The 17,328-nt window shown below is 34.4% G+C and overlaps 1 long non-coding RNA gene across 1 annotated transcript; it reads left to right on the forward strand.

Annotated features, from left to right (window-relative positions):
- Positions 1 to 1,519: 1,519 nt before the first annotated feature.
- LOC148210008 (uncharacterized) lies at positions 1,520 to 6,968 on the forward strand. The gene is made up of 2 exons (XR_015792158.1): positions 1,520 to 6,625; positions 6,778 to 6,968. It is a non-coding gene; the product is annotated as an uncharacterized LOC148210008 (long non-coding RNA).
- Positions 6,969 to 17,328: the final 10,360 nt, after the last annotated feature.

Raw genomic sequence — 17,328 nt, forward strand, 5'->3', positions numbered from 1 at the left:
AAAAATAATTTTCCTCACCTAAGAAAAATATTGGAAAAGTTAATTCAATATTAGAAAAGTGAATAATTAATTATATAGGTCACATCTTTGGAGAAATTAAATTTTAATAAAATAATTAAAAAAAACTACTCAATCTCGGTTTTGGAACGGTTAAGATTTGAAATGAAAGTTTTCTTGAATTAATGGAATTCATGTTAATGAAAAATTTCATGTATTTATGAATTTGTTTTAAAATTTTTAAAAAATAAATATAGTTAATAGAAATAGTAACTTCGTGAAATTAATTTTGTTGAAGGGAATTTTAACCCAAATAAATAAAAATAAAATCATAAAGAAAACATCTACTAATCTCCAAAAACTGAATATTTATTTTCTCAAAATTTGTGATTTTTTTATTATTTTCAAATGCTAGAAGATATTGAAGTCCATTTACTATTTTTACTTAATTCATAAAAAAATAATAATTGATTGAAAAATAAATTAGATCTTCTACTGTGATCTAGTAATTAAAAATTAAATCAAACCAACATATATATCTACGGGTATCAAATATTAGACGTATCTAGTTGAATAAATAAACAAATTAAATATAGAATAATATGAAATGTAATAACCAAATTAAATTATTAGGAAATTTTATAACTTGCCAAAAAGATTTTTTAAAACAAAATCACATGAAAATTCCTTCTCCTATATAATAAAATATAAAATTAATCTCTCCGGTTTAATATTAAATTAGAATAAGTATTTTAGCAATTGGGAAGGAGAATGAAAATATGGAAAATATGAAATCCTTAGATGATAAAATTCAACTAGATTGATAGAGTAAAGATGAAATGAGGAGGAATAATAACTGCGTACCACTTGTAATATTGTAATTTTGGCAAAAAGAATATTTTCTTTAAAAGGAAATTTAAAAGAGTAAAAAAAATAAATTGTGAGTCTTAGGACTATTTTCTATGTTTTAGTGTGTGCTCTTGAGAGAGTACCATTTCAAAAGATAAGTCATAGTAAGGGAGAATGAGAGGGGGACTGGATAGAGTAAGAGAGAAAAGAAACAAAATGAAAAAAAAAATTTAATTAATTACCTTGTTCTATTTAGAGGAATACTGAGGATGAAGAGAGAATAAATAATCGTGGAACACAGAAGTTCCCCAGAATACGGAAGAGTGGGGAGAGAAATGAGAGATAAAAAGGGGAAGTGGGAGAGATTTGAGAGATTTTTTTGAATTTTGAACTTATATATTATTTCAAAATTCCCATTATCACTTTTTTAAAAAAACAAAATTTCAAATATTAATCAAGATTTAGTTTTTATTATTGTGTTATTTTTACCCTCTTAATATAATACCAAATGAGAATACCAAATGAGATATACAAAAGAAAAATGGAAAAAATAAGAATAGTAGGTCAAACAAAATACGATATTTACAATAAAAAAAAGGAAAAGTAAAACATTATTACTTAAGATAATACTCTAATAAGGGCGTATTAGAGTAGCTTACTAATAATAGTGGGCTTTTTCAGCTTGACCGGAATGGATTCGACCCCAAATATTTAAATAATTTTGGTAAAACTTTGGGTCTCTCATTATGAGAGTTTTCTCTCAAATTCCAGTGTTGGTGAACGGGGCTTTAGTTTTGGGTGCGATGGATGACATCACAAAACTATGGGAGAATTTCACCCTTATCAAGGAAGAAGAGGATACTATTGTCATTGACAATCAGAAACCAATATTGACGGTTGACAACATCCAACTCTGTGCGGTTGGAAAGCTTCACCCAAGTAAGAGGATAACTGTGGAAGCCTTTGCATCGGTAATGAAACAGGTTTGGAAAATCCACAATTCTACTCGAATTGAGACTGCTGGATTGAACATCTATGTTATAGCTTTCAAGACTATGGCGGAGAAGATAAGGGTCTTTTCTTTAGGTCCATGGACTTTTGATAAGTCTCTCCTTATTCTAGTGCCAACAACGGCGGCAAACAAACCTCTGGACATTGACATTAGTTTATGTGCCTTTTGGGTTCAAATTCACTACATAACTTTTGAGTGTATGACCAAAGACATGGCAAAGTTTCTAGGAGCTAGATTAGGCGAAGTCGAGGAGGTCGATGGCATGAGTTCATATGATTGGGTAAGGCCTTTTTTATGGGTGAGAGTAAAAATCAATGTCTTGAAACCTCTTCGTAGAGGGCTCAAAGTTAAAACTAGTGATGGGAAGGATATTTGGTGTCCTCTCAGGTATGAACGTTTGCCCGATTTCTGTTACGGATGCGGTTGTGTGGGGCATTCTATCCGCGAATATGAGAAATGAGCAGTGGATCCGGGGAATGGAAAACACGATTAGTATGGAGATTGGCTGCGGGCTTCGATCCTTAAAAAGGCCCAGCCTCGCGAGGAGGGGAACAGTTCTGGGGGTGGCCGTTCGAATAAGAGTGTTCAGTCTGGGCGAAATCGAGGGGGTCGAGGTGATTGACAGCGAAATAATGAAAATTGGAAGCCTTCTGATGAGCCACTGTATGATCAACAACGATCAGAGGAGGACTTGGTTCGCAAGGAAGAGGAGCATCGGCGGGAGACGGAGATCCTGGGTGTGGAGAAAAAGGATCTGGGAGTTACAGAGAATATGGAATTCTTTGAAAATACTAATCAGATGGATTTAGAATTAGCTATCAAATCTGGAGAAGATCTAAAAGGAAAATGACCTTTGACTACCACTGATATTCAAAGTTGAGCTTATGCGCCTTGATGGGTCTACACATTCTTCTGAGAAGGGAGCCAAACAAGCTTGGAAAATGAAAGATAAGAGGGTCTTCTCACATGGTCCGGCTCATGCACCAGCTGCCCAAAGTCTGGGTAAATGAAAGGAAGCTGAGGGCAAGGCGAGAAAAGTTGAAACGTAACAACTTTGAGGGTGGGGAAGAACATGATTGTAATTCTAGGAGTATCCATGGACATAATATTTCAGTGGAGGCTGGGTCACAGCCCCGCCGATCGCAATGATTGCCTTCTTTTGGAATGTTCGAGGGGTGGGGTCCCCCGTATATTCTAGAGTTTGCACAACTTAGTGCAAAGGCAGCAGCCCCACATGTTATTTTTGTTTGAAACTAAACGATGAGTGACAAATGGCAAGATTTGAAAGTTCAACTTGAGTTCAGGAATTGCTTTTCGGTGGATTGTCAAGGGAGAAGTGGAGGCTTAGCTTTGTTATGGCATGAGCAGGCGCACTTCACTCGTAATTCTTACTCTAATAATCATATTGACGGTTGGGTGAATTTCGAAGGATACCAATGGAGGCTGACAGGATTCTATGGCTAAACTGAGGAGGTGAATTGTAATCGATCTTGGAATCTAATGAGACGGATTCGGGCCCATGAGTCTACTCCCGGGCAAATAGGTCGGGGGGGGGGGGGGGATGATTTAATAGCATCCTAAAGCAAGGGGAGAAGGCAGGTGGTCGACAGAAAGATGATAGGCTGATCAATGATTTCAGAAGGGCGGTGAATGATTGTTGTCTTATCGATATGGGGTTTAATGGGAATTCTTTCACTTGGTACAACAAATGGCCTAATGGTCGAACAATGTTTGAACAGTTGGATCGAGTTTTTTGTAACTCAGCTTCGCTCTTTCTTTTTCCCAACAGCAAGGTGGATAATTTGGGTTTTCGGACTTTTGACCATAGACCTGTAAAGTTGACAGTGGCTCGTGAGCTTGTCGGGCAGATCACGGAACTAGTTGAATCCTCTGCTTTGAAGAAGTTTCGTTAGAAGATTTGGGCTGTGAAGAAGTTGTTGGGATGGCTGGAATAGGGGCCTTTTTTATGGTAACCCTAACGCTCTCAAAGCCAAGTTAAATTCTTGCCTTCGTTTGCTGTCCAAGTGGGGCTTGAAGAGAACAGGAAACTATAAACGCCAGATTAAAGGAGCTGAACCGAAAGTAGAGCAGGCTATTTTAGATCTTCCTCATAGGGCTGATAGGAATGAGGTTAATTGTTCAGAAGCTGAGCTTGAAAATTTGTTATTCGAAGAAGAAATTTATTGGAAACAGAGGTCCCGTGAACATTGACTGAAGTGGGGCGATCGCAATACAAAATGGTTCCATAATAAGACCTTGCATAGGAAGCGGATAAATGAGATGAAAAGCATTCTGGATCAGGAAGGAAATTGGGAGACAGATCAGAATCGTGTAGCAGGGATGATTTCAAATTACTTCTAAGAATTATTCACTTCATCTTGCCCTTCAGCTATTGACATCCAGCATGTTACTCGACATGTTGAGAAAAGAGTTACAACTTGGATGAATTGCAAGCTTCTTGCAAGATTAAGTGAAAATGAGATTAAAGTGGTTATTAGTCAGATTCATCCAAACAAGGCACCGGGGTCGGATGGCATATCGAGAGCGTTCTATAAAAATTTCTTGCATATTGTGGGGAAGGAGGTAACTACGTGTTGTCTTAATATCCTTAACAACAAGATGGACTTGGCTTGTATCAATGAAACTATGATTGTTCTTATTCTCAAATTAAACGAGCCGAAAAGGGTGATTGACTTCAGGTCGATATCTTTGTGTAATGTCTGCTATAAAATTATCCCGAAAGTCCTTGTCAATAGGTTGAAGGAAATCTTGCATTATTTCATCATTTCTCCTAACCAGAGTGCTTTCATTCCAATAAGGTTTATTACAGACAATGCAATCCTTGGATATGAGTGCATTCACTGGCTTCGGTCTAAGCGGTCGGGTAAAACAGCTTAGGCAGGCCTGAAACTCCATATGAGTGAGGCTTATGATCGGGTGGAGTGGAGTTTCTTCAAAGAAGTTATGTCCCAAATGGGTTTGCCAATGAGTGGGTCAACTTAGTTATGAGATGTGTTAGCGTTGTTTCGTTCTCTTTCAAGCTTAATGGGGAGAAGGTTGGCCATCTAATTCCCCAAAGGGGTCTTGGTCAAGGTGACATGCTTTCCCCTTATTTGTTCCTTTTTTGCGCAGAAGGTCTCTTGGGGCTCCTTGAGCATGTTGCGAAAGTGAAGCTCGTTTCAGGACTATCTATTGCTCGTCGAAGTCCCCCTTTAACTCATCTGTTTTTTGAAGATGATAGCCTTTTCTTCTTTAAAGCCACGACAAGGGAAGGAAGGGTTATTAAAGATAGTTTGAGGAAATACGAGAGAGCCTCGGGACAGATGATTAACTATGACAAGTCTGTGCTTGCAACTAGCCCTAATGCTAGTAATGAGATTAGATCCCAGCCTAGTTCTTTGTTAGAGGTGAATCTTGTTGATTTTCACCACCACTATCTTGGGCTGCCATCTTTTATGCCTCATTGTCGGAATGCCAATTTCAGTTACATTAAATATCGGGTGTGGAAGAATCTTTAGGGCTAGAAAGGCAAGTTGTTTTCTGTTGGTGGGAAGGAGGTTCTTATAAAAGCGGTTATTCAACCTATCCCTTGCTACTCGATGTCTTGTTTCAAGTTGCCAAAGAAACTTATTCATGATCTCAACTAGCTTGCGGCTCGGTTTTGGTGTAGCGAAGGAGAGGAAGACAGGAAAATTCATTGGGTAGGGTGGAAAGCAATGTGTAAGCCGAAGTGTCTTGGCGGGATGGGTTTCCGCGACTTAAAGCTATTCAACCAAAGCGATTATTCAAGCCTATCCCTTGCTACTTGATGTGTTGTTTCAGGTTGCCAAAGAAACTTATTCATGATCTCAACTAGCTTGCAGCTCGGTTTTGGTGTAGCGAAGGAGAGGAAGACAGGAAAATTCATTGGGTAGGGTGGAAAGCAATGTGTAAGCCGAAGTGTCTTGACGGGATGGGTTTCTGCGACTTAGAGCTATTCAACCAAAGCGATTATTCAAGCCTATCCCTTGCTACTTGATGTGTTGTTTCAGGTTGCCAAAGAAACTTATTCATGATCTCAACCAGCTTGCGACTCGGTTTTGGAGGGGCAAAGGAGAGGAAGACAGGAGAATTCATTGGATAGGGTGGAAAGCAATGTGTAAGCGAAGTGTCTTGGCAGGATGAGTTTCCACGACTTATAGCTATTCAACCAAGCTCTTTCGGCGAAGCAAGGTTAGTGAATCCTTAATGATACTTCTTCTCTCTTTGCCCAAGTTATAAAGGGAAGGTATTTTAGGGATGGTGACTTCATGACTGCAAAGGATGGTTGGAATATGAGGAGAGCAACTAGAAGATAGTAATTTTGGCAAAATAAATCGGTGAGTCTGAGGACTTTTTCTCTATGTTTCATTGTGTGCTCCCCTGTATTCACAGAAGAGTACTCCCATTTCAAAAGATTAGTGAGATTAATGGAGAACCAGGGAGTAAGAGAGAAAGAAAAAAAAAATTGCTGGGGATATGTTGATGGGAATTAGAAAGAAAGCAAAAGAGACTCGAGAAAAAATTTGGAGGAATACTGAGTGTTTAACCCGTTGGTCTCCAAAGGACATGTCATTGTTATTTGATCTATTTATCACAAGCGTGAACATTTTACGGAAGTCAGTAGAACGATTATCTCGCTACCCACGATGAGACGCTCCAACTGCTCTTCCTCACAATACGTGACCTTCCTATTTCCACGGAGTGGGAACCGCTTCGTTCAAACGGGGTCCACCACCTCTCACAACGGTTACTTTTTCTCGCCTTCTTATAAGTACCTCAGAAACCAAGTAAAGGGGGGGGGGGGGGGGGGGGGGGATAGGTGAATCATTACTTTATTATTATCATCATTTGCCACAAGAGACTAACTAACCCGTCGAAGTGCTAATTTGTTTTTGCAGGTTTTGATCCTAGATGCTCTCGAGAGTTTATCGTGATTACCGATTTTCCAGTAAGAACACTGAGAGTCGAAGAGAGATTAACAAACCGTCATTCACAAGAGAAGTTCCCAATTGTGAATAGTTCCCCAAAATGAGAAAGGGTGGGGAGAGAAATGAGAGAAAAAAAAGGGGAGTGAGAGAGATTTAAGCGAGATTTATTTGTTTTTTATTTTAAATTTATTATTTCAAATTTTCGATTATTGTTTTGTATTCTTGTCTTATTTTTACACTCTTAATATTATACGTATCAAAAGGAGAACGAGATATGTAAAAGAAAAATGAAAAAAATAAGAATAATAGGTTGATCAAAATACGATATTTACAATAGCAAAAAAAAAAAAAAAGAAAACTAAACATTATTAATTAACTGCCCTAAATATTTATTAGGATGGTGGAGATGTACATGAATAAAAAACTAGGCATATAAAGGATAAAATTGAAAACATTGACAAATAAATGACACTTAGAAACGAAATTACATACTTGACTATAAACAAAATAAATTAATTCAACAAATCTCTTATGGATCGAACGCTCAACCTTTGGTTTAACATATATGTCAATTACTGCTAAGTTATATGCTTTGGAAGAAGCTTGTACAGTTTGGGAAGGAGTTTTGATTGATAAAAAGAAGAATCTACTTCAACCGATATGCCCTTAGGCACGGTCATACATAACATAGAAATCACACTTGGGAAGGGGGGACAATTAGCTAGAGCAGCAGGTGCTGTAGCGAAACTGATTGCAAAAGAGGGGAAATCGGCCACATTAAAATTACCTTCTGGGGAGGTCCGTTTGATATCCAAAAATTGCTCAGCAATAGTCGGACAAGTGGGGAATGCTGGGGTAAACCAGAAAAGTTTGGGTAGAGCCGGATCTAAATGTTGGCTAGGTAAGCGTCCTGTAGTAAGAGAAGTTTGGGTAGAGTCGTATCTAAATGTTGGCTAGGTAAGCGTCCTGTAGTAAGAGGAGTAGTTATGAACTCTGTAGACCATCCCCATAGGGGTGGTGAAGGGAGGGCACCAATTGGTAGAAAAAAACCCGCAACCCCTTGGGGATATTGATGGTAAATTGACATATATCTCAAACTAAGAGGTTGTGAGTCATTTTAAGGCAACGCGCGCCGCATGTATCATGAAATTCAAAGTTGTTATACTGGCTTTCATTGTGACTAAACAAACCAAAGCCTATTTCCACCTCTTCACTTTTATGGATTTAGTATATTAAGATTTCGAGTGATTATAAAACTTTTAAGATTTAAATACATTTCATGGTTTATAATTATCACATAAAATAAAAAAAGATTCTAAGTCGTTTTCATGTAAAAAGAAAAAAGTAATAATTTTGACAAAAATAATTGAATTCCATAAGATTTCATAGAACTCCTAAATAAATTACTTAATTAGACTGTTATATTTTATTTTTAATTAATAAATATTTTATTTTTAATTAATAAATTTTGAGTGACAACTTAAATCATAAATTGTTTATTTTAATTTATTTTTTCGGAGTGTACTAAAAAAAAGAAAAAAATCATTTTCCAAAAACCTCACACCAAAATTATTTTAATTATATTCATTTCAAATAACTCCCTTTCTAAACAAGATGAAAAATTTTAAATAATTTATGGAATTTAAAATCATAGTATTTAAAATTATTTATTGAACTTTTTAATAATTGATTGAAAATTAAATTAGATCTCTACGTGATGTAGTAATTAAAAATTAAATCAAACTAACATTTACATTCAAATATATCATACTAAACCTATCTAATTGATGAGGTTGAATAATTAAACAAGCAAAATAAATATAGAATATTATAAAATGTAATAACTAAATAAAATAATAAGAAAATTATTGAACTTACAAGAAATATTTTTTTACAACAAAATCACATAAAAATTTATTCTCCTATATAATAAAAGTGGAAAATTAATCTTTCATATTCAATATTAAATCATAATAAGTATTTTAGTAATTTCAATCGAGAATGAAAATATGGAAATTTTAAAATCTTTAGACGATGAAATTCAACTAGGTTGGTAGATTAAAGATGAAATAAGAACAACAACCAAAACATTGTAATTTTGGCAAAATAATATTTTCTTTAAAAGAAAATTTAAAAGAGTAGCAAAAAATCGAGAGGACTTTTTCTCTATGTTTTATTGTGTGCTCCCCTGTATTCAAAAGAAGAGTACTCGCACTTCAAAAGATTAGTGAGACTAATGGAGAAAGAGAGGAAGAAGGAAAGAAACAAAATGGAAAAAAAATTGATTAATTATCTTATTCCACCATAATTTGCTGGGATATGTTGATGGGAATTCCAAATAAAGCCAAAGAGACCCGAGAAAGAATTTGGAGGAATACTGAGAGTTGAAGGGAGAGTAACAAATGACCATTCACAAGAGAAGTTCTCCAAAATAAGAAACAGTGGGGAGAAAAATGAGAGAAAAAGGGGAGTGAGAGAGATTTAAGCGAGTCTTTTTTTTTTTTTTTAAATTTACTATTTCAAATTTTCGATCATCTTTTTGTATTATTGTGTTATTTTTACACTCTTAATATAATAGGTATCAAAAGGAAAACGAGAGATGTAAAAGTAAAATGAAAAAAGTAAGAATAATAATGACACTTAGAAACAAAATTACATACTCGACTATCAACAAATAAATTAACTCAACAAATCTCTTGTGGATCGAATCTTAAACTCTTGGTTTCACATATATGTCAATTACCGCTGCTCGCTTTGGTTTATCGTATCTATTGACGATAATTGACATATAACTCAAACCAAAAGGTTATATGAGTCATTTTAAGACAATGCGCGTTGCAGGTGTCAAGAATTTCAGCGTTATTATGTCGGCTTTCATCGTGACTAAACAAAAAAAAGTCTATTCCCGCTTCTTCACTTTTATGGATTTGGTATATTTAGATTTCAGTGATTATAAAGCTTGAAAATTTAAATTCAATTTATGGTTTTTAATTATAACATAAAATAAAAAAGATTCTAAGTGGTTTTCATGTAAGAAGGAAAAAAATAATTTTGGCAAAAATGATTGAATTCCATAAGATTTCATAGAATTTCTAAATAAAGTACTTATTTAGATGGTTATATTTTCTTTTTAATTAATAAATTTTGAGTGATAAGTTAAATCGATAAATTGTTTCTTTTAATTTAATTTTTCGGAGAACATCCCAGCTAATTTTTTTAATTATATTCATTTCAAATAACTTTCTTTTCAAACCAGATGAAAAATTTTAAATAATTTATCGAATTTAAAATCACCATTTTTAAAATTATTTATTGAACTTTTTAATAATTGATTGAAAATTAAATTAGATCTTCTACGTGATGTAGTAATTAAAAATTAAATCAAACCAACATTTACATTCAAATATATCATATTAAACATATCTAATTTATGAAGTTGAATAATTATATTAAGCAAAATAAATATAGAGTATTATTATAAAATGTAATAACTAAATAAAATAATAAGAAAATTTTTGAACTGGCAAGAAATGTTTTTTTTACAACAAAATCACATAAAAATTTATTCTCCTATATAATAAAAGTGGAAAATTCTATCTTTCATATTCAATATTAAATCATAACAAGTATTTTAGTAATTTGAAAGGGGAAAGAAAATATGGAAAATTTAAAATCTTTAGATGATGAAATTCAACTAGATTGGTAGATTAAATATGAAATGAGGACAACAACTAGAAGATTATAATTTTGGCAAAATAATATTTTCTTTAAAAGAAAAATTTAAAAGAGTAAAAAAAAAATCGGTGAGTCGGAGGACTTTTGCTATATGTTTTATTGTGTCGTCCTCTGTATTCATAGAAGAGTACTCCCAAACTATTAGTGAGATTAATGGAGAAATAGAGTAAGAGAGAGAAAAAAAATGAAAAAAAAAATTGATTTATTATCTTGGTCCACCATAAATTTGCTGGGGATATGTTGATGGGAATTCGGAAGAAACCAAAAGTGATCCAAGAAAGAATTTGGAGGAATACTAAGAGTCGAAGAGTGAATAACAAATGACCATTCACAAGAGAAGTTCTCCAAAATGAGAAACAGTGGGGAGAGAAATGAGAGAAAAAAAGGGGAGCGAGAGAGATTTAAGCGAGTTTTTTTTAATTTTAAATTTATTATTTCAAAATTTATTCTTGTGTTATTTTTTCACTCTTAATATAATATGTATCAAAAGGAAAACGAGAGATGTAAAAGAAAAATGAAAACAAAATACGATATTTACAATAGAAAAAAGAAGGAAACCTAAACATTATTAATTAACATCCCAAAATATTTATTAGGATAATGGGGACGTATATGAATAAAAAATGTGGCATTTAAAGGATAAAATGGATAACTTTGAAAAATAAATGACACTTAGAAACAAAATTACATACTCGACTATCGACAAATAAATTAACTTTGTTTATGTAAAGGTTTGCACAATGATTATCTGGCTCGAACTCGGTCCTTGGTCTGACCTGAAACGCGAAGGGAAGACCTGCACAAGAGGGCAAAATCTCCGACACTAAAGTTAGTAAGCAACTCGTACTCAATATTAAGTTTGAGGAGAAATTTCATACCTGGTGGTGAAATGATGCCCTCTATTTATAGGTTTATATTCCGACAGGGGTTACGACAGGCGGTTACCTTGGTCGGATTTGAGGTCGAATGTGTTGGGTTCGACGAGGTCGACCTCTGACACATTCGTGGAAATGTCGAGTGAATTCTTTAATAGGAAGTGGTGAATGTCTCATCTCAGAAGGATCCGAGATGGAGCTCTGTAAGCTTACCCCTCTAATTCTTCTGTGTATGGCGAATCTCCGTCTTCCACGTGGCAAAAGGATATTTCTTCCCCAAACAAACTCAACAAATCTCTTGTGGATCGAATGTTTAACCTCTTGGTTTAACATATATGTTAATTATCACTAAGCTATGCTCGCTTTGGTTTACTGTAGATATTGACGGTAATTGACATATATCTCAAACCAAGAGGTTGTTTGTCATTTTAAGGCAACGCGCACCGCATGTGTCAAGAATTTCAGCGTTATTATGTCGGATTTCATTGTGACCAAACAAACCAAAGCCTACTCGTGCTTCTTCACTCTTATGACTTGGTATATTTAGATTTCGACTGATTATAAAGCATGAAGATTTAAATGCATTTCATGGTTTATAATTATCACATAAAATAAAAAAAGATTCTAAGTCATTTTCATGTAAAAGGAAAAAAAAATTTTTGGCAAAAATGATTGAATTCCATAAGATTTTATAGAATTTGTAAATAAATTACTTACTTACGTTGTTATATTTTATTTTTAATCAATAAATTTTGAGTGACAAGTTAAATCAATAAATTGTTATTTTAATTTATTTTTTCGGAGTGGACTAAAAAAAAAGAAAAAAAACATTCGGAGAATATCCAAGCAAAATTTTTTTAATTATATTCTTTCAAATAACTCTCTTTCCAAATAAGATGAAATTTTTTTAATAATTTATCGAATTTAAAATCACCGTATTTAAAATTATTTATTGAACTTTTTAATAATTGATTGAAAATTAAATTAGATCTTCCAGGTGATGATGTAATTAAAAATTAAATCAAACCAACATTTACATTCAAATATATCATAGTAAACGTATCTAATTTATGAAGTTGAATAATTAAACAAGCAAAAATAAATATAGAATATTATAAAATGTAATAACTAAATAAAATAATAAGAAAGTTTTTAAACTTGCAAGAAATATTTTTTTACAACAAAATTACATAAAAATTTATTCTCCTATATAATAAAACTGAAAATTAATCTTCTAATATTCAATATTAAATAAAAATATTTTAGTAATTTGAAAGGGAAATGAAAATATGGAAAATTTAAAATCTTTAGATTATGAAATTCAACTAGATTAGTAAATTAAAGATGAAATGAGGACAACAACTAGAAGATTGTAATTTTGGCAAAATAATATTTTCTTTTAAAGAAAATTTAAAGTTTAAAAGAGTAAATAAAAAATCGTGAGTCTGAGGACTAGTCCTCTCTATGTTTTATTGGCGGCTCCCTGTATTCATAAAAAATACTTCCATTTCAAAATATTAGTGAGATTAATGGAGAGAGAGAGCAAGAGATAAAGAAACAAAATGAAAAAATTAATTAATTAATCATCTTGGTCCACCATCAATTTGCTGGGGATATGTTGATTGGAATTTGAAAGAAAGCAAAAGAGACCCGAGAAAGAATTTGGAACAATACTGAGAGTTGAAGAGAGAATAACAATTCGCCATTCACAAGAGAAGTTCCCCCGAATGAGAAAGAGTGGGGAGAGAAATGAGAGAAAAAAAAGGGGAGTGAGAGAGATTTAAGCGAGATTTTTTCTTTTTTAATTTTAAATTTATTATTTCAAATTTCCGATTATCCTTTTTATTCTTGTATTATTGTTACACTCTTAATACAATACGTATCAAAAGGAAAACAAGAGATGTAAAAGAAAAATGAAAAAAATAAGAATAATAGGTCGAACAAAATACGATATTTACAATAGCAAAAAAAAGGAAAACTAAACAATATTAATTAACGGTCCTAAATATTTATTAGGATGGTGAGGACGTACATGAATAAAAAACTAAGCATATAAAGGATAAAATTGAAAACTTTGAAAAAAAATGACACTTAGAAACAAAATTACATACCGAACAATCAACAAATAAATTAACTCAACAAATCTTTTGTGGATCAAACGCTTAACATCTTGGTTTAACATATATGTGAATTAAAGAAATTTTGAATTTGTCACCCAAAGAATAATTCTCATTTCTGTACTTTTCCAACATTACTAACGTAAAACTCTAAAAAAGGAAAAGATTGAAACAATATACATATTCAAATACACAAGGAAAGAATTAAAGAATAATGAGGAATTAAAGGAAATAATCCTCATTAATGTTGACAGCAATTTGTCCTTGAGTTGGGGATGAGCTGTATCTTGAATTAGCTGGAAATGGACAAGATTTCTACTACTAATAAGTTTAAATTGTACTGTTGCTTATTTTGCATTGCTTACTTATTTGATAAATCATTCTTTTAACTTGAGGTCTCTTCATCCTTCCTCAAAGAAGTTTGAAACTTGTTGGACTCTTAGTTTGCCTCTCAAATTTCGAAAGGGTTCTTTTGCAAGGGGTTTAGTGAAGATATCAACAAGTTGTCTGTGAGAGAGAACGAACCGTGTTACCAAAGTTCCAGAGGCAACCTTTTCTCTTACAAAATGATAGTCTAGTTCGACATGCTTTGTTCTAGCATGAAACACTGGATTAACTGTCATGTGTAGGACACTTAGGTTGTCACAAAATAGCTGAGGTGGCTGATGTAGAGGTATGCCAATATCTCTGAAGAGAAATGTAAGCCATGTGAGTTCCGCTGTGGTGTTAGCCATTGCACGATATTCTGCTTTAGTACTTGATCCAGCTATAGTTGGTTGTTTCTTAGAGCTCCAATAGACGCAATTTGCTCCAAGGAATATGCAATATCCTGTAGTACTTCGTCTAGTTGAAGGACAACCGCCCCAATCTACATCACAAAAGGCATAAAGGTTAAGGTTGTTATTCTTGTGAAATGTGATATCATGTGAGAGGGTGCCTTTAAGGTAACACAAAATTCTTTTAACATCCCTGAAATTATTGATTGTTGGAGTTTGTATCCGTTGACACACTTTGTTGACTGCATAAACAATGTCAGGGCGAGTGAATGTAAGGTACTGGAGCGACTCTACAATGCTACGGTATGTGGTTGCATCTACGAAATCACCATCATTTGGACTCGATGTGGATGAAAGTGTCATAGGGGTGTTGAAGTGTGATGCATCCAACATATTTGCTTTGAGGAGAACATCTTTGGTGTCCTTGCTTTGAGTAAGCATTGTTCCTTGTGGAGTGGAGTGGAGCGGACTTCAATGCCAAGGAAATAGTGTAGAGCTCCAAGGTCTTTAGGTGCAAATTCCAATCCAATTTTGTAATTAGATGTTGTATTATGATTGCATTTGCTCCTGTCAAAATAATATCATCAACATATATTAGCATGAGTAAAGAGAAGAGTTTCCTTAAAAATAAATAGAGATGGGTCAAAATGATAGTAGTGAAATCCAAAGTTTAGGAGGCATGTGGATAGCCTATCAAACCAAGCTCTAGGAGCTTGTTTGAGGCCATATATGAAACGATTCAACTTGCAAACATGATGTGGTATTTGAGTGTTGTGGAATCCAGGAGGTTGAGCCATGTAAATTGTTTCCTTGAGGTGTCCATGAAGGAAGACATTCTTAACATCTAGCTGTCATAGAGGTCATCCTAAAATCGTTGCAATAGCCAATACAATTCTAATCGTGGTGGGTTTGACCACTAGACTAAATGTCTCTTCATAGTCAATGCCTTCAACTTGAGAGTATCCTTGGACAACTAATCTTGCCTTGTATCGATTCACTGTTCCATCTTCTTTTAGTTTGGTTTTGAAAATCCATTTTGATCTTATGATATTTGTGTTTGGAGGCTTAGGTACTAGATCGCATGTGTGGTTTGCTTCAAGTGCAATCATTTCTTCTTTCGTAGCAAGATGCCAATGTGGTATTTTAAAGGCTGTTTTGTAGCTTTTGGGTTCAGCTATTTCAGAGGTGGTTATGAGGGATAGATGTTTTTTGGAAGATTTTAACGATTTAACTGGCGGGAGAAGTGGAAGGCCTAAGTTCGGATTTTTAGCTAGTTTTCCATGAGTGATCATAGTGTTGGGTGTGTTGCCCTAAACTCGTAGTTTGTATTTTGTAAAAACAAATGTCTATTTAATAAAGTTTTATTCAATAAATTTGATGTTGAATCATAGCTTTGCATTGTCCAAAATCCAATAAACTAAACATCCAAGGTTATTTTTGATGTAATCGGGACAGTATATATACTGGGTATATAGTTGATATACGGGGTATATATTTGATATACCCCTGATATATGAATGGATAATGTCCCGTGAATAACCTAAAGAGTCTATAGTATATGGATAAGGCTGGGTACCTTATCCTGGCAACACTATGGATACGGCCCACTCTGTAAAGGTTACAGACAACTCGATCCAGGTCGTTCGTGTGGAGACATGCAAGTGGGGGTATCCTATACAATGAGTTTGTATAAGACCGGACCACGAAATAGGCAATCTTTAGATGTAATACCGTTAACTAATAGGTTGCTATTTCTTAGGATGACCAAGCAACTCATTCTCAATCCTGAGTGAGTTATGGACTCCTGTCCGTGAGGACTCGTCCTTTGATCTGTATGGGTGAGAGTGACCCGAGTCACCGACTCAACATTCCTACCATTTTGGGGACGAGACTGAGTGGGGAGCTGGGAACATAACTTCACAAGATGGAATTCACTCCTCCCCGACTTTAGGGGAGTAGATGAGTGTTCCCTTAAATGCTGACTCCGGGACTTGAACAAGGGGCCCCACCCTCTCATTGGCCGAGAGGGACTTCCGGTTATTGGTTGGACCATAACCAGGTTGTTCATTAGAGGAGCAGTGGTGTTTAAGGAGTAAGATGTAACTCAGGGGTAAAACGGTAATTTGACCCAACTTGAGTTACGAACACTCGTGAAGGATTGACTCGTCATTAATGGTCATATATCCATGGACACGAAAACATTCTACAGTGAGAAGAGTGCAACGGCGGGTGTTTAGTGGAATGACCCGTAGTTAACGAATCTAGATTAACTCGATCAATGAGTTTGACCGATTAATCTTGCATCGTTGGAGCTTCGGATGTATAGGTCCATTAGGTCCCCTTGCTAGCTCATAACGGGTAATACGAGGATCAAGTTTTTGGAAGAATTTGAATTGTTCAAATTACTTAAGGGATTATATGTATATTTGATTAATTAATTATATATATATTAATTATTATATATATTTTTTAATTATTATTATATATTATAAATATATATATATATATATATATATTAATATTAATGTTATTATTAATATTAACTCCCCTCCAATATTGCAGGGGAGTGGGGGAGTTATGTGACGTGGGGTAACTCCCCACGTCACTGTTTTTTCTGCAAAACCCAAGAAAGGTTACAGAAACAGACATGTTACAGAACTCCCAAGCTTCTCTCTCGTGCAATCTCTCTATCAAACTTTCCCTCTCATTCCAAAGAATTTCTCCCACAAGAACGATCTCGTACCCAGAGGATAGCGAGGAAGGCTCGGTGGTGGTGTTCGTCGGAATTTTGTTGAAGAAATGTTCTTCAAAGGTATTGAATTTCCCCTGTACTTTTCTTCTGTAAAATCCGATTTTATATCCCGAAAATCAGCAACGAAGATCCGCTTCCGCTCCGGGATTCACATCCCTTCACATAGAGTACTTGTTGAGGGAGTGGTCATGGTTTGATTCTATTGATGCTCTCATGCAATCTTCATTTAGTTCAGGCAAACCGGCATAAGATAAAGGTAGCTCAAC

This window comes from Momordica charantia (genome assembly GCF_013281855.1).
Source record: "Momordica charantia cultivar OHB3-1 chromosome 7 unlocalized genomic scaffold, Mcharantia_2.0 BLBB01000007.1, whole genome shotgun sequence".
Classification (NCBI taxonomy): Eukaryota; Viridiplantae; Streptophyta; class Magnoliopsida; order Cucurbitales; family Cucurbitaceae; genus Momordica; species Momordica charantia.